This window comes from Rhinolophus sinicus, linkage group LG04, assembly GCF_036562045.2.
Source record: "Rhinolophus sinicus isolate RSC01 linkage group LG04, ASM3656204v1, whole genome shotgun sequence".
Lineage (NCBI taxonomy): Eukaryota > Metazoa > Chordata > Mammalia > Chiroptera > Rhinolophidae > Rhinolophus > Rhinolophus sinicus.
Genome location: NC_133754.1, coordinates 156,820,042 through 156,840,372, shown reverse-complemented (window position 1 = coordinate 156,840,372; position 20,331 = coordinate 156,820,042). Strand labels below are relative to the sequence as shown.

General features: G+C 54.5%; 1 protein-coding gene across 3 annotated transcripts in view; it reads left to right on the top strand.

Annotated features, from left to right (window-relative positions):
- Positions 1–6,861: 6,861 nt before the first annotated feature.
- The window catches only part of CNTFR (ciliary neurotrophic factor receptor), a 37,582-nt gene continuing 24,112 nt past the window's right edge, over positions 6,862–20,331 (top strand). Inside the window, exons 1-2 of one of the 3 annotated variants that reach the window (XM_019734614.2) lie at positions 6,878–7,052; positions 15,181–15,300. The gene's annotated coding sequence lies outside the window, so the exon portion shown is untranslated. Of the gene's footprint in view, positions 7,053–15,180; positions 15,301–18,132; positions 18,317–20,331 lie in introns of those variants that run through there. The other 2 variants (XM_019734621.2, XM_074330654.1) reach the window with 2 other exon arrangements.

The window sequence follows — 20,331 nt, the reverse complement described above, 5'->3', positions numbered from 1 at the left end:
GTCTGTGCCACTGCTCCCACCTTCAAACACGTATAGTCCCCCTAACCCCTAGTTTCCCTGTCCTCCCTCGTCCCTTTCCCCACATCTGCTCCCTGACCATCTGCTTCTCTTTCCAAACTTAATCCAGACCCAAGATCACCCAGGGGGAGGGGCCTTGGGAGAGCAGACACTGGCCTAAGTGTCCAGGGCGCCTGTTCTCTGTGTAAAGAGTGAAACGGGGGCTCCTTTGGGGGTCATGGGAGCAGATGGAGAAGATGAATCCGTGTGCCTCCCCCAAAGCCCTGTTCTCTCTTAAGCTCCATGGTCCTGCCGCAGGTTAGGCTGGAGGTCTGTCTCCTACGGGTCACTGCAAACACTTCCTTCTTGGCTGCCCCACCTCCAGTCTTGGCCTTTCTCACCACCCTCTCTACCCAGCAGCCTCAATGATCTGTCCGAAATGCAAATCTGGTTCTATTCCTCACCTACTTTATGCCTTTCCAGGACTGCATGGCCTTGGCACCAAAGGCACTTCAGGATGTGGTCTCTTAGCCACTCAGTCTTCTGGGTCTCTGCTTCATCCCTGGTAGGATACCCAACCCTCTTTCCCATTCCCGAGGCTGTGAACCACTCAGATAGGCTCCCTCCGCTGTGCCCTGGGACTTTACTCCCCCAGCTCAATGTTGTCCTGCTTGTATCATGCATTCATTCATTCATTCATTCAACACTTACTTAAACCTATTTGAAGTGTTAGGAGCAGTTGTTCAATGTCCGACCTAGCTCAAGATGGCTGGAGATGGAGTCCACAGAGCTGCCCTCAGGGACTCACAGGTACCACACAAATGACTCAGTAGTTAAATGGCACACTAACTACTATAAGGACAAAGTATGGCACAAGGGGACATGACAAAGAGGCTTAGTCTAGGCTTCTCTAGGTGACATTTAGGCTCTCTTGCCTGAGGGGTCTGTGGAGTCAGACGCTGAACTCTCACGTGAATAAATTATATACTCACCTATTTTATTTAGTATCCATCTTCCCTGATTAGAATGTGAGTCCCATGAGGGCAGAGGATCTTTGAAGGTTTTTTTTTTAGGCAAAAAGTAAACAGTAAAGTTCACAAACCCTAAGGGCACAGTTCAAGTTTTGACATATACGTGTATGCTTTTGGACACCCCACCCCAACAAAGGTAACTGCAATTCTAACTCCTACACCGTAAATGAGTTTTGCCTGTTCTTGAGCTTTATATCAATGAAATCACTCAATATATACACTTTTGTGCCTTCTTCTTTGTCTCCTTCTCCTTCTTCTTTTTCTCTTTTCCCTTCCCCCCCTTCTCCTTTTCGTCCTCCTCCTCCTCCTCCTTTACTCACCGTTTTGTCTGTGAGCTTTATCCACTTTTGTTGTGTGTAGTTGATTCTTTTCTATTGCTGTTACTATATCACAATCTAGTCATCCATTTGGGTTGTTTCCAGTTTGAGGCCATTGTTATGAATAAAACTGCTATGAACATTCTTGAACTCTACAATAATTTCTTTTGGGTATATATCTGTGAGTGGAATTGCTGGGTCATAGGGTGTACATATGTTCAGCTTAGCAGATCCTGCCAAATAGTGTTCCAAAGTGGTTGCACCAATTTACACATGCACCAGCAGTGTGTGTTCTAATTGCTCCACATCATTGAGAGGGCATGGATTTTTCTCTGTTTGTTTCACTGCTATATCCCATCACTTAGATTATTGCCTGGCATATAATAGGTACTCAATACATACTTACTGACTGCCTTGAGAATGGGGGAATACATTAGCATTCCTGGGGTCCTGCTCTGGCCCTGGCACTAACTTGCTGTGTGACTCTGGGCAGATGACTCTCCCTCTCTGAGCTGTTTCCCTGTCTGTAGCATAAGGGGACTGAAACTAGGGGCTTTGCTTTCCTGTGCCAGCTGGGTGCTGTGAAAGCTGGACACCTGCTCATTCGTTCACTCTATTTGTATTCAATAAGGCCCTACTATGTACCAGGATAGTAAGGGTGTGATCTGTGACATGCCACTGATAGCCTCTTTCAGGTCAGCCAAAATCCAGGGTCACTTGCCTATCTTGTCCCCAACTCATCTTCCTGGAGCCTGCCATTCCTTCTTCTGTCTAGCCCTGACCCCAGGGGGAGGGGGTCTGGACCAAGCCTGCAGATGGAAAATGTGATTAATAATCAAAAAAACATCCAAGAGGAAGAGACCAGGAAAACAACTTGGGGAAGGCCCAGGGGAGGGGGGCCATGTCCTGGGCCTTGGGACAGCTCCGGCCGCCCTCCCGCCGCCCTTTCTGGGAATCTGCCACAGGAGTGGGTAATTTTAGCCAAAAGTGAAAAAGAAAAGCCACCCAATTATTTATGAAAAAACATGCCCCCCCCGTGTAAATTATGCTTCCCTTGGGGGCTATCCCTACTCTGTTACTTCTCTCCTTGTGGTCCCCCTGCTTGGTCAGGCTGGGGGGCCCTGGAGACACGGGGCTGGGGGCAGAGGAGGAATTTCAACATGAAATGTTTTGTTCATTAACAGAGAACATAGGGGGAAATTCCCTTTCTGCCTGGGTCTGGGCAGCCCAGGCAGATACTCAAAATCTATTATGAAAAATCTAGTCTGGGCTGCAGAGTGGGGTTGGGGTTATGTTGGGGGCGGGGGGTGGGGGTACGGATGTTCTCTCCTTTCCTCTTGGACTCCTGACTTTCAGTGGTTTCCTGAGACTTAACCCCTCCTCCTTTCAGGCATTTCATTCTCAATGTCCCAGGTCACCCTCAAACGTCCTTCTTAGCAAAACAGGAGGAACTTGAGTTGGACTAGAGTTAGAACTTCCAACTAAGGAGGAAAGAAGGATATCAAAGAGGAGGGGAGGACTTTGATGTTTCAAATAATTTAGAATTCTGAGAGAATATGTTGCAATCAGTAGGCAGCAAAGCTGAGGAGGGCCTGGAGCCGGAGTGAAAGTACCTCTTTCTCTCCGAGTGACTTTAGAGGGCCCAGGTGAGGAGTGAAGAGGCATGAGCTTCAGAGAATTGGGGGCAATTCCGGGCTGAATACTTACATTCTCCTGTTATGGCTTCAAGCCCTTTCCCATTCTCTACCTTTAGGGAATTTTTGCTCTTTTCTGGCGCCAGAGGTTGGAAGGGTCAGGACACGCTTAGGAGGAGGTCCAGATGACAGGATTCCAGAAGGGCAGGATGAGGGTGTTGTGATTGGTTCCTAGGTGGCGTTCCAGGATGGTGTTGGGAGCTGTCTCAGGATGGGGGTGAGTCGTCCCTGGGGGGCTGGGCTGGACCTTGAGTATGTGAGGGGGTGCTCTGGGCCCCCCTCCCTTGTTAGGCCTAGGGCTGTGTCAGGATCGTGTTTCTCGGCGCCTGGAGCCTCCGCGAGGCCGAGCTGTTCCCGGGCCTCGGCCAAGCCGCCCCAGGCGCTGGCACTGCGTGAGGAAGCAGGGGGGGTGAGGGGGAGTGAGGGGGGCTGTGAGGGCGTTTATGTAACTGCCTCCCGGAGCCGCCCCATCGCCAAACCCCAGTGTGGGACTTTGTATGATTGAGAACGTGTGTAACTCTGTGTGTGTGCCTGTGTGACAGGCAGTGTGAATCAGTACATGGCTGTGTGGCTGTGTCTATGTGTGGGTATTGTGTATAAGCGTGTGGCTCCGGGAGTTCCGCCCTTCAAGAACCTCTAGTTCCCAGTCCCAAGCAGGGGACCCTGACTCCCAGTGTGCCGTATCTAGTTTAAATACAACTGTTTGACTCTTTGAAACTGTGTGACTTCACATGATGATGTATTTGACGTTTGTAAGTAAAACAGAGAGCCTGTGCGTGAGTGTTTGTATTTGGGTAGCCAAGTATGTGCCCCACGGTGGGACTTTCTGATGGTATAGCAAGTTAGAAATAAGCACTATTTCTGAAGGAGCACTGGACAAGGTAGACCTCGAGAGGTGGGGCATGCGGGCAGGGGCTCTCCTTCCTTGAGGACACACTAGTAGGAGTGGGAAAGGGTCCTTGCTACCCAACGGCTTGGGATGGCACAGCTGACTCCTGGGGGTGAGAGGTGAGAGGTGGTCTAAATCTCGGTCACCTTCCAGGGTGGAGGAGGGTGGAGCCAAAAGTCCTGCCACAGAGCCCTTCTTTCATGGTGGGTATAAAACTCTAGGGACTCAAAGTCAAGGAGAACGTCCCTTAATGTCCCAAGGCCTTCTAGGGTTATCAAATTTGGGATCCCCATCACTCATTTGCAGGGCAGTAGAGCTCCCAACTGGAGGCGTTATTTCCTGCTGCCCACTGTGGGAGGGGCAGATGGTGAAGATGGGGTGACACTGGGGGCAGGGTGACCGTGAATGGGGGTTTGGCTTAGGGATAAATGCGCCATAAGACAAGGGGGCTGGTGCAGAGCCAGGAGTCTGGGGATAGGGGTGCCTAATAAAGCTGGAAAGGAGACAGGCAGAGCCTGCAAGGACTGTTAAACCCCGTCTAAGAAGCCTGACTTTACCCCCACAGCAGTGAGGTCCAGGAGGGTTCAACACAGGCTTAGGAAGCTCAGAAGCTCGTGTGCAGATAGGGCATTGAAGGCGGCAGGAGCAGAAACCCACGAGTGCTCTGCTGCCCCAGCTCAGGTGGGAGGAGAATCGGTTCAGGGCCAGGCGCTGGCGGCGGGAAGGAGAGCAGGCCGCACCCTGGTAGTTCCGTAGGTGGGCGCTGCCTCTGTGCTGGAGCCGCAGCCAGAAGGGGAACGGGAATCCCGCAATGCCGCCAGGTGTCGCTGTGGCCTCGGGGAAGCGGGCGCGGCTGTGGGGTTGGTTGCTGCGCCCAGAGGAACTGCGGCTCGACAGGCGCCTTGTTCCCGTCCGATGCGCGCCTCTCGTCCTCGTTAATTCTTTGACACACCAAAATGACCAGCTCCGGACCCCGGTTGCCCCGCGTAGACCCTGCCCCGCGCAGACTCTGCGCTGGCAACCGCGGACTTAGGCACTGCCGACCGCAATCCCGCGTCCCCAGGTGGAGACGTTGGTCCGGTGCGGAACTCTCCACAGCTCTCAACCTAGCAGAAGACGCGGGAGTATCCGGAGGTCAAGTCAGCCGAGCAATGACCCACAGATCGCGACGCCTGTCCGCCCCTCCAGGAGAGGGGCGACCCCCTGTGCACCCAACCACGCCCAGGCCCAGTTTCCGCGCAGGATGAGGGGCAATTCCTGATCCCCAAAGATTCCGTCGCCCCTGCCCCGCTCCTTCCCGGTGCCCACCACCTTATTCCGGTCGGTGGCTTGATGACCTGGAGGCTTCGGGCCGGGAGAGGCTGGATAGGGACACCTACTGTGGATGGGGGTGTGATGATCTTAGCTGGACGCCACTATTTCGTTGTGTATAGTTAAACCCCAGCCGGCCCTCTGTAAGCCTCAGCCCCGCTGACCCCTGCCGGTTGCACTGAGGGGATTCTGAAGCCACGGAAGTGAAAGTGAAAAGCCCGGGCAGTGGCGGGAAGGTTTTTTCTGCAATGGGAGTCCCCGAGGCATTTGTTGGGAAAGGGCCCGGGTGCTCTGGGCAGCCTACTGGGGGAGGGTGTGAGGAAACAGCAAGATATTTTCTTCTCACTCTCCACCCCCAGTCCTGGAGCAGCTCCCTGGAGGTGCAAGGCACCGGGATTATGGGTCAAAGGTTAGGTGAAAAGTCCGTGGGGTGGTCCACTGTTCTCTGCCTCTGGCATTCACCCTTTCTGTTGAGCTCTCGAGTGGCCTCAGAAGTTGGTCTGGTTGTCTAACCTTAATTCCCCATGTTTTAGCCAGACCGGAGGCCCGGGGGCAAGTGAAGTGAGCACACGGCTCCTAAGAGGCCCAGGCTGTGAAAGGAAAGCTCGAGGGGTGAACCTCCATCGTCAAACTTGTGCGTGCTGTCCAGGCATAGAAGGCGCACCCTCCCTACCCCTTCATCCTAGTGGAAGTTTCTCCCCAGGCCAGGTGTTGGGGCGGGGGGCAGGTGAGAGGAAGGAGAGGGTCGTAGTGCTGGTGACACCGTAGACTTGATGGGAGACGAGGGCCTGGACTCCCAGCCTGGTCCATCCCGGATCATGGGAGCGAAAAGCCCCCTTTCCTCCGCGCGAGGTGTGTTGTGTGCGTACTGCTGGGGGCGATAGAAATAGGGCAGAGGCGGAGTTGGCTGGCCTCCTCTGCCCTACGTGGGGCCTGGGCGCTCTGGCTAAGTGGGGCCTGGGCACTCCTCTCACAGAGATGCCAGCGGGAGGACCCCGAGAGTTGGCCCGGTTGTGCCAGGATGTCGGTACAAGGCAGTCAGGGCCTGAACAAGCGGGAGTGTGCGCAGCGGAGACCTGGCCAAGGCTAAGTGAGAGTGTGAATGAGCGACCTCGGGGGATGGGTGCGCGCCCAGGAACCCTAGGGGATCCCGAGGAGTGGGTGTGGTATGTGGGTATGTGCTCGCGCGTCTTTGAAACCCGCGGTCGGGTCTGCGCGTGAAGCGCGGGGGCCACAGCAGTCTGGAGGGCGTTCCCGAGAAAGGCGAATGTGAGGGGGCCCCGCGTGCCAGTGCGGGCGAATGTGCCAGCGGGGGGGAGGGTGCGTGCCAGGTCGAGGCGACTGCGGGGGGGGGGGGCGCTCATAGGCCTGCGCAGGGTGAGTGTGCCCGCGTAAGCGGGCCGCGCGTGCCAGCGCGGGAGCGTTCCAAGGCGGGGGCGCGCGGGGGCCGTGGCCAGGAGGGGGTCGTGGCGCGCGGCCGCGGAGGCGCGGGGAGACAAGGCGGGAGGGGGAGGGGAACGAGGGCGCGCGCGGCCGAGCGGGCGCCCGCGGTCACATGGGCGAAGGAAAGAGGGAGGGAGAACGCGAGGGAGGGAGGAGGATGGGGGGGTTAAAGCTGCCGAGCGCCGAAGAGCCGGTGCAGAGCGGGCGGCGGCGGCAGCGGCAGCGGCAGCGGAGGCGGCGGCTCCAGCCGGCGCGGCGCGGGGTTCGGCGGCGGGATCCGGCAGCGGTGCTTGCTACGCGCTCCCTGCCTCGCTCCCTTTCGGGGGCGGTCGAAGGGCGAGGCACGGAGCCCAGGCGGTCCGAGGGCGCGGTGAGTACCCCGCGGCGGACCTCGCGCGGCTGGACCCTCGGGCTGACCGATAGACCCGTGGCCCTTGTGCGCTCAGTAAGAGGGACGGACACGCGTGGGCCCGCAAACGGGGGTGCGGACAGGAAAGTTCACGGGAAACTTTGTCCGCAAACTCGGGGGCGAGGGCGCAGGAGAAAAGGCCCCCCACGTCCTGGCGCGTCGAGGGTTGGGCGTGGTGGTGGTGGTGGTGGGGGCGGACAATCCGCTGGGGGGAGGTGGCCGGGGCGGATTGTCCTAGTGTCCCTGTTCTCCCTCACTCCTCAGCAGCGCACGCGGGGTCTGGGAAAATTCCGGAGCTTGGGGGGGAGGGTCGCAGTGACCCCCGAGCGCCCGGAGGCGGCTTCCTTCTCCGGCAAAAATCTGGACTTCAAAGCGCCCAGGGGTGTGAAGAGACGCGTCTGCCAGTGTATGTGTGTCCGTGTGAATCGCCGTGTGTGTGTGTGTGTGTGTGTGTGTGTGTGTGTGTGTGTGTGTGTGTTGTCTCGGCCAGAGCCTGTCTGTGGTTTCCTCGTGAGTCCACCTGGATGTCTCTCCATGAAGTGGGTCTTCTCCAGTGTCTCTTTGTAAGTCCTGTGTTGTGTGTCTATGTGAATCCATTTGTGGTGTATCCTCATCTCTTTGTAAGTCTGCCGGTGTGTGTATCCTCCAGTGCGGTTCTGTGTGAGCCGGCCTTGGTGTCCCTCTGTTGCTCAGAGTAGTGTATCTCCCGTGCGTGGGGGCTGGGCCGCTGGGGAGGTCACCAGACGGACAGCTCTCCTACTCGGCTCCTCTCTTCTCTCCTCTCCCGAGCCTCTCCTGCGTCTAGCTCTCACACTCGGCCGATCTCTCTCTTGGCCCCCTCCCCCCTTCAGTAGCTTCAGGCGGGCAGGACTATTTCACGCCTTGTTGAAAATTCGGGATTTTCTTTCTTTTTCCGTCTAGTCTCTCTTTGAGAAGCGTCTGTGTGTGTCTGTGTGGCTGGCAGCTTGTCTGCAACACTGGGTGTGTGTCTGCATGCCTGTTTAGGAGTGTGTCTGTAACATTAGTTGTTTTGCCTGTAATACTTGCTATATTTGTGTCTCTGTCACTAGGGGTGTTCAGGTGGCTGTAATCACTGAGGTGGTGGGAGTCTGGGTGTGTTTGTGCATCTATAATTGCTGTATGTCCAGAGGGTCTGAAACATGGCGTGTATTTTTGTGTATCTAATTCTGGGTGTGATGGTGTACCATCGCATGGGTGAGGATGGGGCTTGAACAATTGAATAGTCCTATGGCTGTAGGGCTAGCCTGGGCTGGGTGGGGGGTGCTGTGTGTCTCAATAAACTATGCCTCCCGGTCTCCATTATCAAAACCCACACAAATCCTCTGGACTGGTTTTTGGGGCTTCTGGTCAGGATTGGTGGCATGGAACTCCATTAGGGCTAATACTCCACCTGGGATCCTGAATCTTCTACAAAGACTAGGAGTTTATCACACTCAAGACTTCTTGGGGCTCTGGAATTCACACTGAGATTCACACTGGAACACTTAAATTCACATGGACTCCCACTCAGAATTACACTAGGACAGTGGGACTCACACTCAGATTCACACTTATGTCCTAGGGGTCATATCCAGCTATACACTTGAGTCCTGGGGTTTACACTCAGACACACTGGGGCTCTAGGATCACACTTAGATTCACATTTCTATCCTGAGTTGGCTCCTAGACTTACATTGAGACCTGGAGTCCACACTCAGAATCTCACTAGGGTCCTAGGGCTCACACTTGGACTCATGCCAAGGCGCTGGAGCTTATTCCATTTACACTCACATCCTGGGGCTCGTATTCATTCATAGTCGTAGTAAGACTAGAGGCTCACGCTGAGACTCATGGGGAACCTGGGGCTCACATTTGGACTCAAGGACTCAGATAGGACACCGAGGTTCATAGATTCATGCTTTCATCTTGGAGCTCACACTCAGACTCACACTAGGACTCTAGTGATCACACGCAAGATTCCCACTTACATCCTGGCATCACTTAGGGACCCAATGTTCACAATCAGACTTAGAAAGGAACCCGAGTGCTCACACCCAGACTCACATGGGGAGCCTTGGCTCAGAATGCCCTTGAGACCAGGGGCTCACACGTAGACTTACTAGGACTGTAATGCTTATACTGACTTCTGTGGAACTCACATTTCAGTCCTGGGGCTTACAGTCAGATGCACAGTGGAGCCTAGGTTCACCCTCAAACGTATACTTCCATCTTGGAGTTCACACTCCGACTGACATCCCTGGCGATTACATTAAACTTACCCTTCCATCCTGGGGCTTATATACTCAGACTCACACTAGGGTCCTAGTGCTCGCACTCAGACTCATTGCTTACATCTTAAGGCTTTCATATTCACATGGGGGCACTGAGTTCACACTTCGAATCACACCCAGTTGTACTTTCAACCTGGAGCTCACATTCAAACCCACACTAGGATTGCGGTGTTCATATTCTCAGTGGAACTTAAAACTCCTAGTCAAATACAGCCATGCTTTCTTTTGGCTTATGGTGTATATCAGGGCAGTTGGGGTGAGGAACAGAGATTGCTACAAGATCTGTCCCCTACAAAGGTGGGGAGGAGAGGGGATACATGTGTGATCCAATCCCTTACTTGGGCTATGGGCCGATGGAGAGCGTGGTAGGAAACACTAACCCAGTTAAATTTTTCTGCCTTTTTCCCCCAAGGAGACTAGGCTCTTGACGGGACGGTCTGAGTAGCTTTTTGGTACAGGGGTGATCTGTACCCTTAGAGTCCCCCATGTGCCATGTCCATGCACATTCCCCTTAAATAGTTTTGGTCACCCCTCCTGTGGTAGGAGGGTTAGGTGTGGGGACATAAGACTCATGTCCTCTTCCCAAGACATCTCCCCATCCCAGCCATCCTTAGGATGGGAGGGGTGTGAAGATTACCTGGTAAGGGGGTCCACCTCTGGCTCCTTGAACCCTTTCAGGGTATTGAATCTCTGATTCTAAGGGAGGTGATAGCCCCAGATCTGTGGTGAGAAGGTAGTTGGACAAGAGATGGAATTAGATGATTGGAACCCACCTTCTCTTCTCTGCTGTGGCTGGAGAGGGGTAAGGACCAAGTTATGTTATATCTCAGTGTTTTCTGGAAGGCCTGTTGAGCCCTTAGCCTGTCTCCAGGAAATGTCCAGGGTTCCCCACTCTCCTCCTAAGAGGAACAATAGCCCTGGGGCTGGAGGGGTAGGGTTGTGTTGGGCTAGGTAACAATGAACCCTAGGACTCCATCTGTCTTGAAGACACTGCTGGCTGCTTCACATACCCTCCCATTGTGGGGCCAGTGGGTGGGGTGCCTAAAGTGTGTTGTCCCCACCCCCTTGGGAGCCCATGAAGTCGGAACCTGGCCTTCAGGCTCAGATGGCTGGGCTGTAACTACTCCTTGTCCCTGAAGGGGACACATGCTCTCCAGCCTCCCTATGGGGGTGGGAAGCTTAGAGGCTAGGCGCCCTGCTCTCTGCCCCCCCATGGCGAGTTGAAGTGTAAATGAATTGGAAACATATGGAGTGGATTTTCTTTGAAATGCAGATGGTTGGGGGGGGACCATGTGTGCCTGGTTTGGGGAGGGGGTCCCAGAGAGAATGGAGACTAGAAGAGAGAGCTAACCCCTCCTCTCGACCCACCATGGAACATCAGCTGTATAAACTCCAGTGGCCCTGGGTGATCACACCCACCCCAGCTCCTGGCTTCCTGTGGGGACGGGCTGGGGAGGCAAGTAGTCCCTGTGGGCTAAGAGTGCTGAGGTCATCACCACCCCCCTTTGCCTCTATAGAGGGCAAAGAGAGCCCTTAAAGCACAGAGCCATGCTGAGTTGGGGTCACCAAAGCCAGGAGCTGTGGGGGCAAGGGTGGAAAGAGGAGCTGGGGCAGATGTGGGAACAGAGTTAGACCCTGCTGTTGTGGCGAACCAGTTCCTAGAAGCTGAGGCTAGAGCTACAGCGGAAGGACATGAAGTTAGACTGTGGTCGTGACTTCTGGTTAGCACAAGGGCCCGTCCTGGGCTTTAGGAATAGACTGAAAAGTCCTCAATCCTACAGGAGGACAGGATTTTCCAGACCTGGGTACTCGGTATGCCCCACCAAACACTATACTTTCCCCTGGCAACACACAGCAAGGTTGCATAGTAATTGCCTGTGGGCTCTGAGACCCAGGGACTGGGTCAGCTTTGCTCCCTACAATACCCTGCCCCTGGCACAGACCTGGTACATAGTAGGGAGGCAGTGTTGAATAAACAATACATCTTTCTCTCGCCCATCAGACTGAATGCTCCTTGTGGGCAGAACCGTATCCCCAACTCCCAGCATAGTGCCTGGGGGCGGGGGGTTAGGTGCCCAATAAATGTTGAGGAATGAATCATTGAGTGGGACAGGCCACAGGGAGAGGGGACTCCCTGGGGTTTGTGGCTGGAGACCCAACAGCCTCTGTTTTACACCCCTGTTTGGCTCAAAGGACCCCTGAGTAATTGCAGGCTAGACTAAAGGAAGGACTTCCCTGTACTCAGGGAAGGAGAGCAGATAGGCAGCTTCTTTCTTGAAAGACTTAGGGAGACTGGGTCAGGGCAATGACCCTGATTTTGTGGTAGAGGTTGGAGGTCACCTCTGTCCTCTCCCCAGCTTAAGGATTTTTCAGAAGTTGGGAAGAATACTTCTCTCCCTGTGTGGTTGTGAGCATGTCCCTTGCTTTCTCCAGGTCTGGGTTTCTCGGACTCTAGCCAAGGCATTGGACCCCATCTCCGAGCCTCTGAGGCTGGGCTCTGAGGTTGTTAAGCCGTTGTAGGCAGCATGGACTGTCTGTATTGGTTATTAACGGCTGGTTCTCCGAGAACACAGGGTTCAGATCCTAAAAATACCCTGTCCAGCCAGAGCCTAGGAGTTGCCAGTGTGGGCTGGTGCAGCGCTGGCTGCATCTTGATCAGACAGACACAGAGCCAGGAGAGACTTGGGAGAGTGCGGGGAAACTGAGGCAGCATGGGCAGGAGAGTCACAGGAGCTAGAACCTTTGTTTTATATAGAACAAAGGTTGATAAAATTAGTGGTGACCGTTAATTAAATTATGGCAGCATTTAGGGCAGGGGTATCCACACTGCGGCCCGTGGGCCAACTGCAGCCCATGATCCATTTTTTATTGACCTGCAGCAAATTCCAAAAATACATTTAGTTTACTTAAATAAACCAGGTGAGGCAATACGTACTTCACTTTGAGTGAGTGGCCCGGCTATTTGTGTATTTTATCACATATGGCCCTTGGTGAAAAACGTTGAAAAAAGTTTGGACCCCCCTGATTTAGGGTAATCTCTTGTCTGCAGAGGACTTCCTTCTCAGAAATGCATCAGGAGATACGTGTGGTATCAGACATAAAAACGAAGTAGTCAGTAGTAACCATTTCAAGTCCAGCTTCAGGATGTTCCAAAATAAGTGTGTGGCAAAGAAAAATATCTCCAAATAGCCTTTCCTGAGCCACTGCCCCCATCCCTACCTCTGAGAGCCCTTCCTTGCAGCCCAAGTCCCAGTGAGGCTCTTGCATACCCCCTTTTATAGGCCCCACCTCATCTCTGTCCCCTAGGACTCTCTGTAGCCCCTCGCCCCAGGAGAACAGAGCTGCATAGTGGTCCCACAAAGGTAAGAAGAGCTCCTCCTCTGAGGGTAGATGCTGTGTGACCTTGGCCCGTGAGCTGACCTTTTTGGGCCCCTCTGTGAAATTGCAGGACTGGGGGGCTGGGCCCTTGCCCAGGCCGGGAGAGAAGGCGGCTTTGGCACACATCCAGGCCCCTGACGTCAATGACTCTCCAAATAATGGAATCAATATTGGGTGGTGGTGGTGGTGGGGTGGGGGGACAAGCGTGAACCAGGCCCCAGCGATTAGAAACAGATCAGCACAAACCCGCAGCTGATTCTGATAGAGCTGCCTTGGAGAGCTAGGGTGGGAGGCCTGGAAGGAGGTGGACCTGGGGGTGGCGGGGAGCTTCAGGAACGGGAGGCAGAGCCACCAAGTGTCTAGAGCGTGAGAGTACACAAGTGGGCAGAAACTCGGGCTTCCTGGGTTGGAATGATGGGTGGGACCCCTGTCTTGATCCCTTCCTCCTTTGAGCCACTGGGGTTTTAAGGCTAGGGGATGTTTGTGAATGGCGACTTCTTTCAGCCAGTGAGTGGGCAAGGGGAGTTCAGAGTTCATCTCTCTGCATCCTAGACCAGGGCCCCTAGGCTGTATTATATTAGGGGTCACAGGTTATGCCCAGGGTAGAGAGATTTCTGAGTAAGACCTAAGGGAGATGACCTTTTGCTTGGAGGCAGAGGGCATTAATCCAAGATAGATGGGTAATCCCCCTCAGATTGGGAGTCTGGTCTCCTTCATCAGCCCGTGTTCTCTCAGCATCCTAGAAGGCAGCAGGTGAGGATGGAGGGGGCCATGGATCCATAAGGGGCTGGACTGGCGGCAGCTGACAAAAAACAGGAAGAAGGGCTGGGGGAGCAGCTGTAATTATGGGGCATTTATTATTAATCAGATGAAATTGCTGGAAGCAGCTGGTGTAATCTGCGTAGCGATACAGACACTGCATGCCCCCCCAACACGTGTGTGCGCGCACGCGCGGGCGCGCACACTCACACACACACATTACACACAGCCTAAGCCTTGTTTGCTTTCACAGTTTTTTTCTTGTGAAGGTTGGATGGATCTATATGTCTCTGTGTCTGTGTATGTTGGTGTGTATCTGTCTGGTTTTTCACGTCAGCCTGTACCCTCCTCTCCTTCTATTGTCTCCCCCTCCCCTCCACTGTCTCTGTCATTCTTTGGCCTGATGTGTGCCTCCTGTCTCTGTCTTCCACTCTGCCTCTCTCTCTTTGGGCTTATCTCTTGGTGTGTCTCTATCTGTTATCACCAGCCAGCCCATCTCTAACGTCTTATTTTAGTTTCCGGCCATCTCTCCCTGGTTGATGGTTTCTCTGTATCTCTGGGTAGAGTTAGATGACATGGAGACCCTTTCTCATGGGTATGCGTTTAAGCACCTGATCATGCCTTTGGAACCTGGTTTCTGGGGAGAGGGACATTTGGATCCTGAGGCGCTCCTTGGTCTTATAGGTAGTGAGGGCTCTGTTAAGTGACTGGAGCTCATAGAAGCAACAGTGGCTTTCAAGATCATCCTGAGGACAGCACCGGCTCCTTTACCAACTACCAGCTGTGTGACTTTGGGCAAGGTGCTTTTGTTCTCTGAGCCTCAATTTCCTCATCTGTAAAACGTAAACAGGATTACTTCTAACAGTTGTTCTGATGATTCAGTGCGAAAATGCATGTTAAGTAGTTATCATGGTGTCTGGCTCATCAAGGACCCTGATGAGGGTTAGCTGTTACTGTATTATTATTGGGAAAGGCACTGTACAGGTGAGAGGTCTGCAGCGGCAAACTGGTGTAGCAGAAAGGCTTTGGAACTAAGACTCAAATCTTGCTCTGTAACTAATCAGCTATGTGGTCTTTAGCAAGTTGCGGTACATAACCTCCCTGAGTATCAGTTTTTTTCAAGTGTCAAATGTGAATAGTCCTAGAACCTACCTCACGGAGAAGTCATAAAGATTAAATGAGAGAATGCATGTAAAATGCCTAACAATTCCTGGCACGTAACAGATGCTCAAGAAAGCGGAATGGTGACGAGGCAGATTATAAGGATGGGAAGATGGTGGGTGTTCATGCCCTTCCATTAGCCATGTGTCTCTATATGAGTATGCATGTGAGAATGTGTGTGATACGGAGGGACTTGTGTCTGGGAACCAATTGTGTGTGGATTTTGGATTGTCTCTCTGTGTGTATAGTGTGTATCTGTATGTGGTGTCAGGCCACTGGCTTCTGGCCTCCCTTTGTCCCTGTGGTTCAGAACCTGAAGTCAGCAAGGGTGCCAGATGGAATCTGGACTACTCCCAACTTTTCCTCTTTTAGATGTTTCTCTGCTGTCTGCCTTTGTCTCTCCTTCTTACAGTGGGGTTGTGAGTATGGAACAAGCTCTGAGTTGGACCAAGACCTATGGTTCCTCTGTGACCTCTGATTTGTGCCCCTTGCCCTTCTAGAACTCAGCCTTGTCGCATCACCCCCCGCCCCCCACCTTCGTTTTGGAAGTCTCAGGACGAGTCTGGTCTGGAGGAAGAGGAGGGCATTGATGTGCTCAGTGTGCGGTCAGTGGTGAAGAGGTATGTGCTGGGGACCCAAGCAAGGCAGGTCAGTCTCAAGGCATCAGGCAGATATGGTGGGTGGAGCTGTAGGTCCTGGGACATGAGTAAAGGAGTGCCTGAGACCCCTTCCTCCCCCACCCCATCCTTCCTCCTGAGACGTTCTATGCTCTCATGTCAGGCCCATAAAGGGGAAGAGACTTACCCATAGTCACACAGACAAGGGCGAAGACAGGTCAGTACACTGGGTTCTGCATGAGGGGCTGAATCCTGGATGTGGGAATGTGTTTCTATCTCATTGTCAGGATCCCTTTCTGCCCCCAAAGAGTCTCTCTGGCTTGATAGGGGAAACAGCTGAGTTTGGAGGAGATAGGATGGAAGGTCAGAAAGTCCAGAATCTTCTGGGGCCAGCCGTAGGGCTGGGCCTGGTTCTCCCCTCCTTTCATTCAGGCTAGGCAAGGCCCCCGGATTGGCAGCCCGGGGGTGGGGTTGTGCAAGGAATTGAGGCGCTGGAGCGGAACGGAAGGGCCTATTGTCCAAAACCCGCCAGAGGCCCACAAAGGCCGGCTGGGCTTTTCATCTCAGCTCCCAAACAGACTGGCCATTTTCCCGGCCCCGCGGAACTGACCCTTCAGAACTAGGACTGGGGTGTTGTTCAGGGTGGGGTGGGGGTGTCCCAGGCTGACACATGGCCATAAAAAAGACTTAAAATGGAGCTGGGATTCTGAAGAGAAGGAAGGGAGGCTCCAAAGGGCTGTAGAGGGTTAAGATTCCATCTCACTCTTCCCAGAGGACCAAAGGACAGAGTGAGGTATCCGATAGAAGTTCAGATTTACACAATAATAGGTAATAAATATTTATAGGGGGCACACCTGGGAGGAGTCTGATGGCTAGTTGGGAAAGTGAGTTACTGAGCTGTGAGGGCACATAATCCTCCCCCCAAATTGGGAACACTTTAGGGAGCTGGAACAGGCTGGAGAAGAGAAGGCTAGTGGTCAAGCAAGAGAATGGGCTCCCTGCAGCAGGAGGGACTGAGGCCAGACGGCAGGAAGGACTTCCTGCCAGTGAACAGTAGCTCAGATGCCCTGACCCTGTCTCCAGGGACCCCAGAGGATCGCAGAGAGCAGGGGAGCTGGAGAACACCCCCAGGGGTTAAGGCTGAGGCAGCTTCTGTGGAGGCTAAGGAGGCTGGAGGGAGGACTTGGCAGTTCTGTCCACTCTCCCCCAGCAGCACCTCCAGCTCCACTTTAAAAACAGCTTTTTAATTTAACAAAGTGGATGAAAAACTGTTTTTGGAAATAAAAGATATCTGCTGTCTCCCAGGCTAGCACTCAGCCCTTGCAGAGAGCCTCTCTGGGTTTCTCCCGCTGCCAGTGGCTCCTTTCTTCTCTCTGTGTCTCTGTCTCTCTTTTATTTATTTTTGTTCCTGCTCTGTAGGCACCCCAGGTTCCCCTTGGCCTCTCTCCCCATTTCAGTCTCTGTGGGAGTCTCATCCTCGTCTCTTATCTCCATGTCTGCATTTCCTTGTGTCTCTCCTCTCCCAGTCTCTCTTCTGGGGCTTGTCTCTCTCCCGATTTGTCTCTGTCTCCCAGCCTGTCTCAATCTCTGTCTCCCTTCCCCCCTTCCTTTCTCCCCCAACCCCTGCTCTAAATGGGTCTATTTAAAACACCCGACGCTGCCAAGTCAGAAAAGCGTCTCCTGATAAAGCGCATTAGGCAGAGGGAGGGAGGAGGAAGGAGGAGGGAGCAGCGGGCGGACGGATTGATCCAAGCCCGTAACCCCATTAATCAGGCATCGTGGATCCCCCTCCCTCCCCCAGCTTCAGCCCCTTCAGAGCTAAAAGCCCCTGAAATATTTATCACCCCTCCCCCATGGGAAAGTGGGGAGGGTTGTGTGGCCCTTGGTGTGAGCATCCCCAGCTGCCTGGTGCCCTCCCCCCCACAGCATGTATGTGCACATGTGTGTATGTGCTCATGTGTGCACGCACGGCTGTGCACACCTGACAGGCCCAGGATCCAGCGGCCGTCTTGCCCCCCCCCCCACTATCTGAGCAACCAGGTCCCCTGGGCAGTCCCTGGGAACCCAAAGAGTCTTGCTGGGTTCCTGCCCTTCCGGAAGGGTTGGGTATGCAGAACAGGGAGACTTTCGGGTCAGTTGGAGGTCTTCATGCCCCCCTCAAAAGTGCAGTACCTGGAGGACTGGGTGACATTGCACTGCCATTCTCAGAAGGCAGGAAGGTGAGCTGGGGTTCAGTGTCCAGATTCCCCCAAATTTCCAGTGCAAGAAGTAACTTGGGGAATAGAATTGGGGACTTCATGTTCCTAAAATGCATGAAGGTAACTTGGATGACTGGCTGAAGTTCCCCATTTATCCTCATAGGGTAGGAATATGACCTGGGGGTGGGTTGGGGGGCCTCTCATTACCCTCAGAAATGCAGAAAGGTGAGCTGGGCCCGGGTGGGGGTTCCCATCACTTCCTGAGGTCCCATCACTCTCTGGGGGTGATGAGACTGGATCGCACATGCCAGGGCTTACTGATTCCCCTGGCAGCAGAGGTCAGTTCTGAGACATGCAGGGATCTGTCCGAATTGGTCTGAGGCAACTTTGCCCTGGGCAGGGTCAGGGAGGCCCCGGCGCCCGGAGGGTCCCTTCCCTCTCCCCTCCCCCTGCATCAAGTGCCACATCTCCTCCTGACTCAGACAATTAGATTCAAAGGATGACCTCACTGCCTGCCGTCCCTCACTCGCTCCCTCCGCTCGCTCGGCTTGCTCGTTCGCTCGCGGCGCGCCCCTTCCTCCCCTCCTCCCTGCCCGCTCGCCGCCTCGCTCGCTCGCAGCTCGGCCCGGCCCCTCGCCCGCCTGCTTGCCGGCCGGGACTTTCGTGGGGACATCCCCCCACTCCTGCCTCCTGGGCCAGCCCGGGCCTGCCCGGGCCGCTCTGGCCTCAGCCCCGAGCCCCGGGGGCCAGATGCTTGCGGGCGGGCGGACTGACCCACTGAGCGCCGGAGGCACCGACGGGGCGCCTGCGCGGGGACCCAGGTCAGTGGCGGTGCGGCGCAGGGCCGCAGAACTTGTCACCCCCGCTGCCGCTGCCGAGACGTCCCCGCCTGCCCGCCAGCCCTCCCTCCTGCTTCTTACTTGGCCCCCGCCCCCCGCGGCTGCTCGGCGTGCTCCCCCTGCCAAGCTGTCTCTCCTCTTTCTACCCCCGAAGCCCCCCTGCCTCTGCAGCCGGTGGGAGGGACTGGGACTTCCTGAGGTCCCAGGGATGGGGCCGGGGCCCATTGGCTGCAACTGGACCAGGCCTCTGAGAGAGGAGAGTGTTCTGGCTGTGTCCATTGGCCGGGGGGAGGGACTACCACCTGGGTGGGAAGGGGGCTACTGAGAGAGAGGCCCAGGGTGTGGGGGTGACATCTAGACAGAGAGGATGAGCTCCTGATATCTCTTTTTTCACATTCTGTGGGCTTCTTGCCTGGCTTCATATGTCCCCACCTCCAAACTAACTTTATTCCCCACTGCCTGGTTTCATCTGGCCCCCACAGCCTAAGTTCTTTTGACCCTGTCACTTGGTTTCCCTAGACCCTGCTTCCTGATTTCTCTTGTTCCCATTGCCTGCTTTCCACAAGTCTCTTATCACCTGGCTTTATGGATTATCCTGCCTGGTTTCTGCTGCCTGGCATTTGCTCTCTTGCCTGGCTTCCGTGGAACCCTATCGGGCAGGCTCCCTTTAGGATGGGGCATCAGGGCCCAAGCTACACCTGCAGTGTCAAGTGGGAGGATGGCAACAGCATTGCCAATTGTTCTCAGGTTGGGGCCTGGCAAGCACAGCTTGGCTTCAATTCTGCTTGGACAGAGACAGGATGACCTCTCTTGTGATGGGGGGTGGGGCTGCAGGGTCTCAATTCCTGTTTTCGGTGGTGACCAGCTTTGTCAGTGCTATCCCCATCTCTTTGGGCCTGACAGTGATGTCAAGGGCCTTGGCGGGGGCTGGGGGTTCAGGTTGAAGCCCCATCTCTTTTCCCTTTCCTCCCCTCCTGCAGCCAGGCCGGTCATTGGGATGCCCTATAGACTGTTGTGGGCACAGAGAGGTCTTGAAGAGGCCTGGGATCACACAGCAGGTAGCTAGGCTGAAAGCGCCTTCTGATCCTCATCCTGGAGAAGAGTGGGTGAGGAGGGGAGGCAGTAGCGGTCTGGGGAGCGAGCTGGTTTCTGGGGTATTCTGGCTCCTGCTGTTACCAATACCACCATCTCTTCCCCCAGGAGCGTCTTCATCCCTCCAGTCTGGCCTGGATCTCCCCTCATTTCCAAATGCTGATGAAAGCAGAACTAGGGGAGGAAGTAACTGCCTAGGGAATAATCGTCTTATTTCCTCACTTTTTAGGAACCAAACAAGTCCCTCCTTCCTGTGTTAGGCCACCCTAAGCTTTACCCCCTTTCCCCTAAGCACAGCCTGGGCAACCCATTGTCCCAGCACAGAGTGACTGTTCTGAATAAATATCTGTGTACTTCCCACTGCTGGGTATAGGGGTGTGAGAGGCTGAGGGTGAATGGGGAGCTCTGAGTTTTTGGAGGTATGATGGTATCTGTATGGAAAATGGACTGTTCTGAGTGTGTGATGGTATCCATATGTGAGGCCATCACTGTTCTGAATGAGCATGTGTGAGAAAGTTTGTGTGTGTGACTGTAATGCGTGTGTGCACGCACACCAGCGTATGTGAGGCTGTGACAGCGGGTGTCCACGTGGGAGGCCATGATGTGTGGCCTTGATGGTACACTCTGAATGCCAGTGTCTGCGAGAGGTTCCTGGGTGTGTCTGTAAAGCTCTGGCTGTGTGTATGTGGAAGTGGGGGCTTTGGGGAGCTCTGCTGGGTGGTCGTGAGAGCCCAAGTGTGTGCTACAGCCCTGGGTGAAGCGACCACTGGGTGCTGTGTGAGCATGTGTGCGCTCGCTCGTCCTCATGCCTGTGTTTGCCCATCAGGAACAGATTGCTCTGGCTTCCCCACTGTGAGGAGGGGAGTCAGGGAGGGAGGATGGCTTGCTTGTGCCCAGCAGACCAG